The following is a 9,521-nucleotide window of genomic DNA, read 5'->3' on the forward strand; positions in this document are numbered from 1 at the left end:
TGAACGCACCAAGGTTACGGATATTATCTGGTTCAGTTTTTAATCACATAAATATCGCATCGAATTTTCTTCTAACGTGGCGGAAAGAGAAGTAGAGCGGAAGCACCTGAAATCGGAATCGCTTCGCGCATGTTTCAACATCATCGCCACGGACCAGAAGAGACCGTATCGCGCGACGAGTTGCGAGAGTGACAAGGTCCGTCTTCGCGGCGCTCGTTCTCACCGCAGCTTTAGGGGTGGTCGACGAGCGTACGGGGAGCGCACAAGAGATACGTTCTGGTCCTGTCTCCGCAGATCGAGGATGTTTTGCTGCTCGCACCGGACTCTTTCGGTGCGCTCTGTACTTTTGGGCGAAAACTTTTCGGTCGGGTGACATATCAGTGTGCAAACTCTCACCGAGACCGCGCGACGGTGGTGGCGTTAATCCCTTTCACCGACCGTCACCTGCGTGCACTGCGCGATTAAAAAAGTCAAGGTCACATGGTGGGGTACGGGAGGGGGAGGAATTCCTCAAAGAACCCCTATCAGTCCGGAGTGGTGCACGGACGCGTCATCCAAGCAAGCGTCCGGTGGTGACGCGTGGTAACCGCGGTAACAGACCGGTTGACCGTGCCGCGATCTGACCGCCAGGTACACCGCCGAAACGCCGGAATTGAAATGTTCCGGTCGAACGATCTGTACACCGTGTTGTCGTTCTCGAGACCACACGCACACGGTGACGCGGTCGGTGAGAAAACCGCCCCGGCTCAATAGGTGTGAGAACATGATCGACGAACAATTATTTATGAAACGCGGGATCGACACTCGAATACCGAACCCGACCCCCATGTATCGATCATAATTCATGCAGTGTGTTACGATGGACTCCCGGGGATCTGGACGATCAATACGAGGAACCTAGCTCGCGTTTCAAATGCACGTATCGTCTGCGAAGTTCGAAAACGCTAAATCTGTAAGAATCCTTGCAACACTTGATACAGGAGTGGCCGATCAAATATTTAAGGACGGTCGACCGATATGGAATGCTCAATAAGATGTAATTGCGTTAAATATTCGGTTCGGCCGATTTCTCGTGCGATCGTTGCCGATCTATTGTATTATCACGCGATCCTTAGAATCGCGTACTTACCGATGATCCTATACTTTCGCAAGACAAGTGGTGCACGGTTTTTGGTGCCGCTGTTCCCTACATCGATTCAGAGGAAATCCGCACGGAACACGTTGTCGACCGTACGATGTACGAGTATTATAAATTTACAACGCTCTTACCGTATTTAATAAGGCATAAACTATCTATTATTTATGTCAAATACCGGACCGTAAGAAGCAGGAAACTCGCAAGTAAAAACCAAACAGTTGAATAATCGAACGTAATTAATTTTCACATACTAATCTAAAACGTGTACTGTAGAGCTTCGGCTATCCCCATCCCCCATCAACAGTTTTTTCTCGATTACCGCCATTTCTCGCGTGATAAGAACAAGAAATGTGGCAGACAAAAAGAACACGTGGTATAATCGAACAAAAAAAATATATAAATGTATGGGTAGTAAATTAATGTATAATAAATTTAAATAAATGTATATGTATGTTAAAAAAAGTTCGTTTTTTCGTTTAACCGTCTTTTCGATTATCCAGCAAGGCTCTGGTCCCTAAACTGACCGATAATCAAGGTTCTACTGTATGTACTTCATACGCAAAAGAAAAAACAAGCTTCGTTTTTCTAAAAAGATTTTAAAATTAAGTTAATGCAATACAGCAACCGAATAAGTACACGTATATGCATTTCAACGTAAGTACTGCATAATAATTACTTAAACTTTGTAAACCACTAACCCTGTATAAAAAAATCGACTAAAAGATGTTCAATTGCCTAGGGAAATGCGTGCTACTACAAGACTTTTGTACTTTAGAATACACGCGTTGTACATTGTTTTAACGCTATATTTTAACGAAGTAAAATCTTATTTCCAGAACTTCTACTATTCCAAGTTCATAGCGGGATTAATGACTACGAACAATATTTGCTGGAATTAGGCATATGAGAAAATCGAGTAATAAGTACATTGTCTCGTGTAAATCCTATATGTATTATAACTACTTTACAACTATTACTACAGCTATAACTACTACTACTCCATTTTGACTACAAATATAAACACTACTCTATTTATTATAACATTGTTTTCTTCCCCGGTAATTACTCTATAAAATGCAAATGTTTTATGAACAGTTCATGTTACTCGTATTGAGATTTATTTACTTACTCTTTACAAATACTCGTAAATATGATCTGTGAAGTAAAAATCTCGTTATGAAAAAAAATAATAACAACAATTATTTAATCGCCATAAAGTGTACAACTAATTAAAGAATATAACAAATACACATTGATATATTTTTAAGAAAAGTCATAATGAGAATAAGGGTGTTGTAGCAAAAAAAAAAAAAAATAAATAATTATAAATCATTGTTATCCATTGAATAGATATTGTATTATAAGAGCCATTGAAAATTATTATCATGTCTAAAATCTAATATCAATCTATCAAATAAACATCATTAATCTTTTTTTTATAAATATTGAATTCTTCGGAAAAATCAATAATCGTTTTATTAAAAGTAACAAGCTTAACAAGAGCTGAGTGGTGAAAGGCATTAAAGCAAAAGATATTACACAAAACACTTATATTAAAGCGACTGATTAAAAACATTTTAATAGGTTAAGTTTTATAATTAATTATATTATTAAATAATAAATACGATAACTTATTTAAAAAAAAAAAAATAAAATAAAATAAAATTATAAAATCAATAATAACAAGAAAGAAAAGACGACATAATTATTTGTTATAACTAGTATAGTTTAAGGCGTATTTACTCTTAATATTTTTAATTTTATACTACTCGCATAATTTATAATAAATATAGTCATAAGCCACAAGGGAAAGTTATAATTTTTAACCATCAACAATTTCAGATCCCTCTAGAAAAAAAAAAGTATTTAATAATAAAATACCGAAAAGTTAATTTTTTGCATCACCGGAGAAATTATTCTTATAACAATTTTAAATAAAAAAAAAAAATAAATAAATAATAATATACTTTAATCAATTAAAGGTAAAAGTTTCAATCGATGAAGGAGAATTCGGCGATTGATAATATTGTAACTATTATTGACATTTTATTAGGTTCATATAAAATACTACGCTTTTAACATGAAAATCAAGTTATTATAATAATTTAAAACCAGTTATCAACCCCAGATTTCTTAAAACAGTGACATTATAAAACAGGGATTATTTTAAAGTTTTATTTTTATTTCCTTGTCTAATTCTTGAATTCAATGTTGTTAATCACATGATATAATAAATCGGTTTCTAAAAACACTCAAAACACATTCACGGAACAAAATAATTTACCTGACAAAATGATTATCTAATAAATATATTTTCTATTATTGAAACAAATTATTATCTGAGGCATCTTATACGTTGTTTGGTTTATTTTATCCAAAATATAATCTGATACAAATTCTACCGTTATATATGTTAAAATTATACTTTTGAGTTTTTGTACAATCATTTTGCATTTTTAAAAGTACTTATATGTAACGCGATGTTACGTCAAATTAATACCAACATTAATCATTTTAACCGTTCAACACATTAAATATTACCCGATAAAAACCATATTAATATATTAATAAGTTTTTTTTATATATTTTTAAAGAAATGAATGAAATATTCTACGAATATATTTTTGTATAAATTTTGCCGAGTTTCACATATAGCTTTAATATATGGCATATATTTAACATATTAACATTGAAATATTCATAACAATACATTTTATACGCTAGAAAAAGTATACTATGTAAACATGTTTAATCGATTGTAAGATATCAATTTGTATCCATAAACTATATTTGGTGCAATGCGATAAAAATAACATACATTTGTGCTACGCCGACAATAGTATTACAATTATTTTATTATTTTTTTTTTTTTTTTTGTATCGAATTTGCTAATGAAAATAATTCCTCGCTTGATTTTTACTTAATAATAAAATCTGATTCCACGATAATTCATAACATTATAGTTAGCATTTTTTTTTATTATGAAACGTTTTGCATAAATTCAAACAGAATTAACAAACACGAACAATGTAACGGGCGCTAATATTTCATACTTAGTTTTTCCCACTTTCAGCAGTAAAGATCGAACCACTACTATAAACTGAACATTATAAATCACCCTGTACATATTTATATTCTAAAATATCTATATATCAAATTATGCAATTTTATCAACCATAACTTATCAGAACGTTTTATCCACACTGTTTAATAACTCACTGAAATATTATATACTGTGCATAGTAATATTTATTAATATTATTTGCTAATACATAATAAATTAATAATATAACTTTCACTGTATAGTCGAGCGGTTATTTATTGTCCGTGTGTTTGCTGAATTTTTTTTTCTGAAAAATTATCGTCAAAACGTAATGGCTACTATACATTATGGTTGTTATTACAACTACTATATTACTATTATTATTATTATTATTATTATTATTATTTTTTTTTTTCGTACAAAATTGTAGTGTGGTCATTTTGTTTCCTTTTTGACAAGTATTTGTGGTTTTTAAAACTTTTACACTTCCGGAAAGAAAATAAACGACCTACACATGTCATGTTGATTGATGGTCAACGAAAAAATCGAACATAGTGCTAAATCTACAACAATTAAAATTTGCTATGCATAAAATTGCCCATGCGGATTTTTAGTCCATGTAAACCACGTCCGATCGTTTTTCTACAAAACCGAATAAAACGCCATCGACCGGTGTCCGTTCACATATTTGGTCTGTATCATATTTTCAATTAAAAACCAATGTTTCTATTATGTCTTCGTTTTCATTTTCCTTTTTTTTTTTTTTTTCAGTGTTGAAATATTAAAAATAAATGGTATATAATGGACTACAATAGGTCTACCATAATTTATCTGACTGCCGGAATCCTAAACGTACGTGGCTTGAGATCAAAATCCTCAACGGCCTCCAGCGGTGCCACAGAGAATAAAAATACAAAAAAATACAATTCGAAAGTTGAATTCGTTTCGGTTGGTGCGCGTCTTGCGAACCCGACAACCGGATTTGCGCACCCTACATTATTATAGGGAAAATATTATTACGTCAGAACACGGACGTGTCGGGGAAAATCGTTCACAGCACTGGACGTCAGGTTAAATTACATTTAATTTTCTCGTAGTGCTTGTGGACTTGTGAACGAATTTCATTCGTTTTAAGAATTCAGAATGTTCGTATTACAATTTTTAATTATTATCAGTCTTTGAGAATCCATTGTGGTTCCATACCCAAGCATAATAATTATTACAAATAGTTGTTTAATTCGAATAAAAGCGTTGCGTTCGATTGATAATAATTTATTACACCACACATCGACTGTATTATGTATTTTATACCTTTACACGTTAACGTTATTGAAAAAAAAAAAAAAAGTTGAACATTATTATATTATATTATATTATATTATATTAATATTGAACTCCCCGACTTTCCCAAATTAGCAAAACAAACTTGAACTGTATTTTTTTCATTTAAAAGTTTTATTTTATTTTCTTCCAAAAATATCGTTAAGAGCAAATGCCATCATAAAAACTAAACCGTTGAAATTCGACATTACGACGCAATTATAATAATGTCTAAACACATATAATCGGTAAATCTCCATTATGTATTTGGGAATAGCTCAACCAAAACAGAGTCTCGGCGGCCGATAGCCAAAACCCTAACTCCGGACCCACGTGAATGATATTCGATTTCATACACCGAAAACCCGAGATACGTACAGCCGATGAGTTATTATCACGGTATATCGGTCAGACTACAAAAAAATCTGAAAACCGGAATACATCTGTTCGGTGCGATGAAAAAAAGTTTTCTATTGAGTGGCAATTCTTCAGAACGCAGTCACTACAGTGGTAAATGGCGGTTCGATTATTGTTGTTCGCAGCGGCTTCAATCATGGGGAAAGGAAAAGTAAACGAATTTCTCTGTCCCAATCACGATATGCTTCTGTTATTATAAAAATAGGTTCGTTTCTCTTCGATTTACTTTAGAGTGCCGGTGAATCAGTGAAATTAAAAATATTGTTGTTAATTATTTTGTCCACAAACATTAGATATTATACATGTATGTATTTTATGAATAAAATCAATTATTAATTACGGTGTTATTATGTTAAAAGAAGTTTTCGAGTAAAAAAAAATAATAAAAATATTAATTTATATAAACCAGCAGCCTAATACTGCGTTTACGAGCTTTGTAGGTTTATAATTGCAACACGGCCCATTCAGATGTAAAGGACGAATAATTACGAGGGGATAATGGTGGGATACATAGGAGTAGGGTATGTCACGCTGAACTAATTAATATCTTTGTCGTTTCCGCATCCAACCGCAGTTCTAAGGTCTATGGCTTTTTCTGATTACGGGAGATTTCGTCGGGCATTCTTCCAATTCAATCGGACGGTTTAAATTTTAGCTCTGACAAATCACGCTACGACGCGACGGCACGAGTTGTGTCTCTATGAAACAACGCCCAAATTATTGTTCACCGCCAAAATATCGTCTCGGTAATTATGTATGGACGAAACGCGTAAAAAAATCAAACGAACAACGTGAGTGTATCCAATCTGCACAGCGGAGTACGCGTCATAGTGTACGATTGTTTCCAACTATTACGGACAAGACAATTGCATTATTATTATTCATAATATAATAACATTGTTGCACGAACTGTTGCGACGAGTGATGTAGTCCAAAAACAAGGTTATAGATGTTCACGCTTGAATCATTGTAAAAAAAATATATGCACAATATTGTGAACGTTAAAAATAGATCTGTGTACTAACGGTCTCTGTACAAGTCATGATTAAAGTTAGTACTATCTATAGCCGTGGTATAAGTAAACCACACAATTTTAAGATATTTTTTTTTTTTGTAAATGAATTAAACAAATTACGCTTATCTGTTTTTACTCATTGGATATCGAAAATTCTTAAATAATATTTGATGGGTAACGTTAATATGTATCGTTTACGGTCCATGTACCTATGTACCACGATTTTCGTTGAGGGTACGTGCATAATTATAAAATTAAGGGTAGGTACACGCCGTGTAACCCCGTGTGCTCTTCACTACACCATTGGTTGCAACGCATCGTCGAAATAATTTGTCGAAGTTGGTCGACTAAAAATTGTTCTTTAAGGAAAAAAAAATCAAAATGTACATATATATGTATACATACAACATATTTATAAATATTTTAAATGTTAAACTACTACGACTTGTAAATCCATATAAAACTCAATGTCGTCTTTAAAGATAACATTAATTATTGAACGAGGGAAAAAAATAAACGTTAGTAGAAAAAATCTCTGAAACAGCAAAGTTTTTCCAGCTCATAAATAGTTTTCTTATTTGCCATCCAAAAATTAACTTTTTTATATTCTATGGGTACCCAAAATTCGAGGTATTCCATTCAAAACTTTTATGATTTATGACCGACGAGCTATAGACCATATAGACGCATACTTATTATACAACCATTTTTGTCGATGTGTTCACAATATTGGTAGAACTACAGAGGTAATAAAACTGCGACAAATGTCGAAATCGTAGGAGGGAGGAGAACAAATTGTGATTCAAAAACGGATGAACATGTATTATCGTTCACGTGTGAATAACATTTTTTTTCCACTGGATATAATACTTCAAACGGTTTGAAAAATATTACATGGATGCATACAATTTAAATGAATTATAACTTTTTTTGAACGACTATTCCTAATTCTTCGTTGATATACCATCAATGAGTTCGGGCAATTAAACTTTGACACATTTGAGCCGTCGAAGGTTTAAGAGTTTATGAGCGTCTTCTGAGAAGTTTTACAAAACCCGAACCGAATATTACGGTTGAAAAATAAATCCCCTGACGGAATTCGTTTCTGAAATAGTAGTTTGTGTTCGTATGACGAGACCGCGTCTTTATATCGTTCCACAGTAATACCGTTATGACACGATAAATAAATTCGATTGCGCGAGAAAACCGATTCCAGAGAGATAATACTTTATTTTTGCATTAGTTTAGTTGTCCAAGTGAGTTGCATGTGTTTATATGGTAAAGGTATGAGGGTGCACTCACCGCGAAGTTCGTACGGCGACGTTGGACTAATGACGAAAACAACAGCAGCGTCGTTATACACCATTCGCGCACCACAACCGAAAAGCGCACTCGGAAAACCAAATCACACGGAAACAAATATCGAAAACAATTTTGGAAAAACGAACTCACGGGTATAAAAAAAAAAAATAAATATCGCACTGATTATGCCATTGACATCACTGCAGGCACGTAACGGCACATTTTTGAAAATTACGTATTTCCAGTAACGAATAGGTGTGTATGTATGTGATTATGGGTGTGTATGTACGTGTATGGGTGTGTGTGTGTGTGTGTGTGTGTGTGTGTGTGTTTGATTATGGGTGAGTTTGTGTGACAAGGAGCGAGTGTGTATGTGTGCGTACGCACGTAAGTGCGTGTATGCTTGGCGTGTGTATGTGTTCGTTTGTGTGCGTGTGTACGTGTGTGTGCTTGTGGTACCGTAAAACGGAAAGCGAACGACGACGACGAGGACGACGGCGAACAACGACAACGCACCAGCCCGTTGAAGGGTCGCTCGGAAACTGGCGGGAGCGTCGGCGGCCGAAACGGTAGAGCTTGGCGCGCGGGGTAGTTTGTGTGGACTGTGATGGCGGAGTGGTGTCGGGGGGAGGGCAAAGTCGAGCAGGGGGTAGGAATGATTCTTCTGTGCGTTCGCGCGCGTATGCATGAACCGCCTTACAACCGCGCCAAATTCTCCATACCGCAACGTTCGCCTTGAGACGTACACGGTCGGTCTGGTTTTTTTTCTTTTCTCGTCTGTTTTATTTTATGTATTTTTTTTTTTTTTTAATCGACGGATCCGTTATCTCGTCAACACGTATACGCGATACGTGGTAGCGGAGAAGAACAAACGTACGCGCGGACCACCCCCCGATTCGATCAATCTACTCCCAGCCAGACAAATTTTTCGTTCGGCTGTGCCTGTACAGGGGCTTCGTATGAATTCCTCACGTACAGAGTAGGTACACACCGCCACTCGGGGCGCAAAGACGTGCATCAATCGTGCGGCCGCATTGACTGCGACACGTCCGCCGGCGATGCGACGACCGTGGTGTATTCCGGTTCGTTTAATGTACCACCACACGCGGTGCGCAATTTTACTTGTACCCGACTCAAATCGCACTACACCAATCGATGAGGACAATGCTCCCTATCACACCGAAATTCCCGAGTTATTATTTATTATTTATTTTTGGATATTTAAAGTACAAGGAAAAAATGTATAAACCAGACATGAGAACCAACGTTTGATACTTATCCAAAAC

General features: G+C 35.0%; 1 protein-coding gene across 1 annotated transcript in view; it reads right to left on the minus strand.

Moving 5' to 3' along the window:
* The window catches only part of LOC112693220 (neuroligin-4, X-linked-like), a 421,733-nt gene extending 412,969 nt beyond the window's left edge, over window positions 1-8,764 (minus strand). Inside the window, exon 1 of the mRNA XM_025568195.1 lies at window positions 8,236-8,764. The gene's annotated coding sequence lies outside the window, so the exon portion shown is untranslated. The remainder of the gene's footprint in view (window positions 1-8,235) is intronic.
* Between the last annotated feature and the right edge of the window lie 757 nt (window positions 8,765-9,521).

The sequence above is a fragment of the Sipha flava genome, unplaced genomic scaffold (genome assembly GCF_003268045.1).
Source record: "Sipha flava isolate LNK unplaced genomic scaffold, YSA_version1 82_pilon_pilon, whole genome shotgun sequence".
Classification (NCBI taxonomy): Eukaryota; Metazoa; Arthropoda; class Insecta; order Hemiptera; family Aphididae; genus Sipha; species Sipha flava.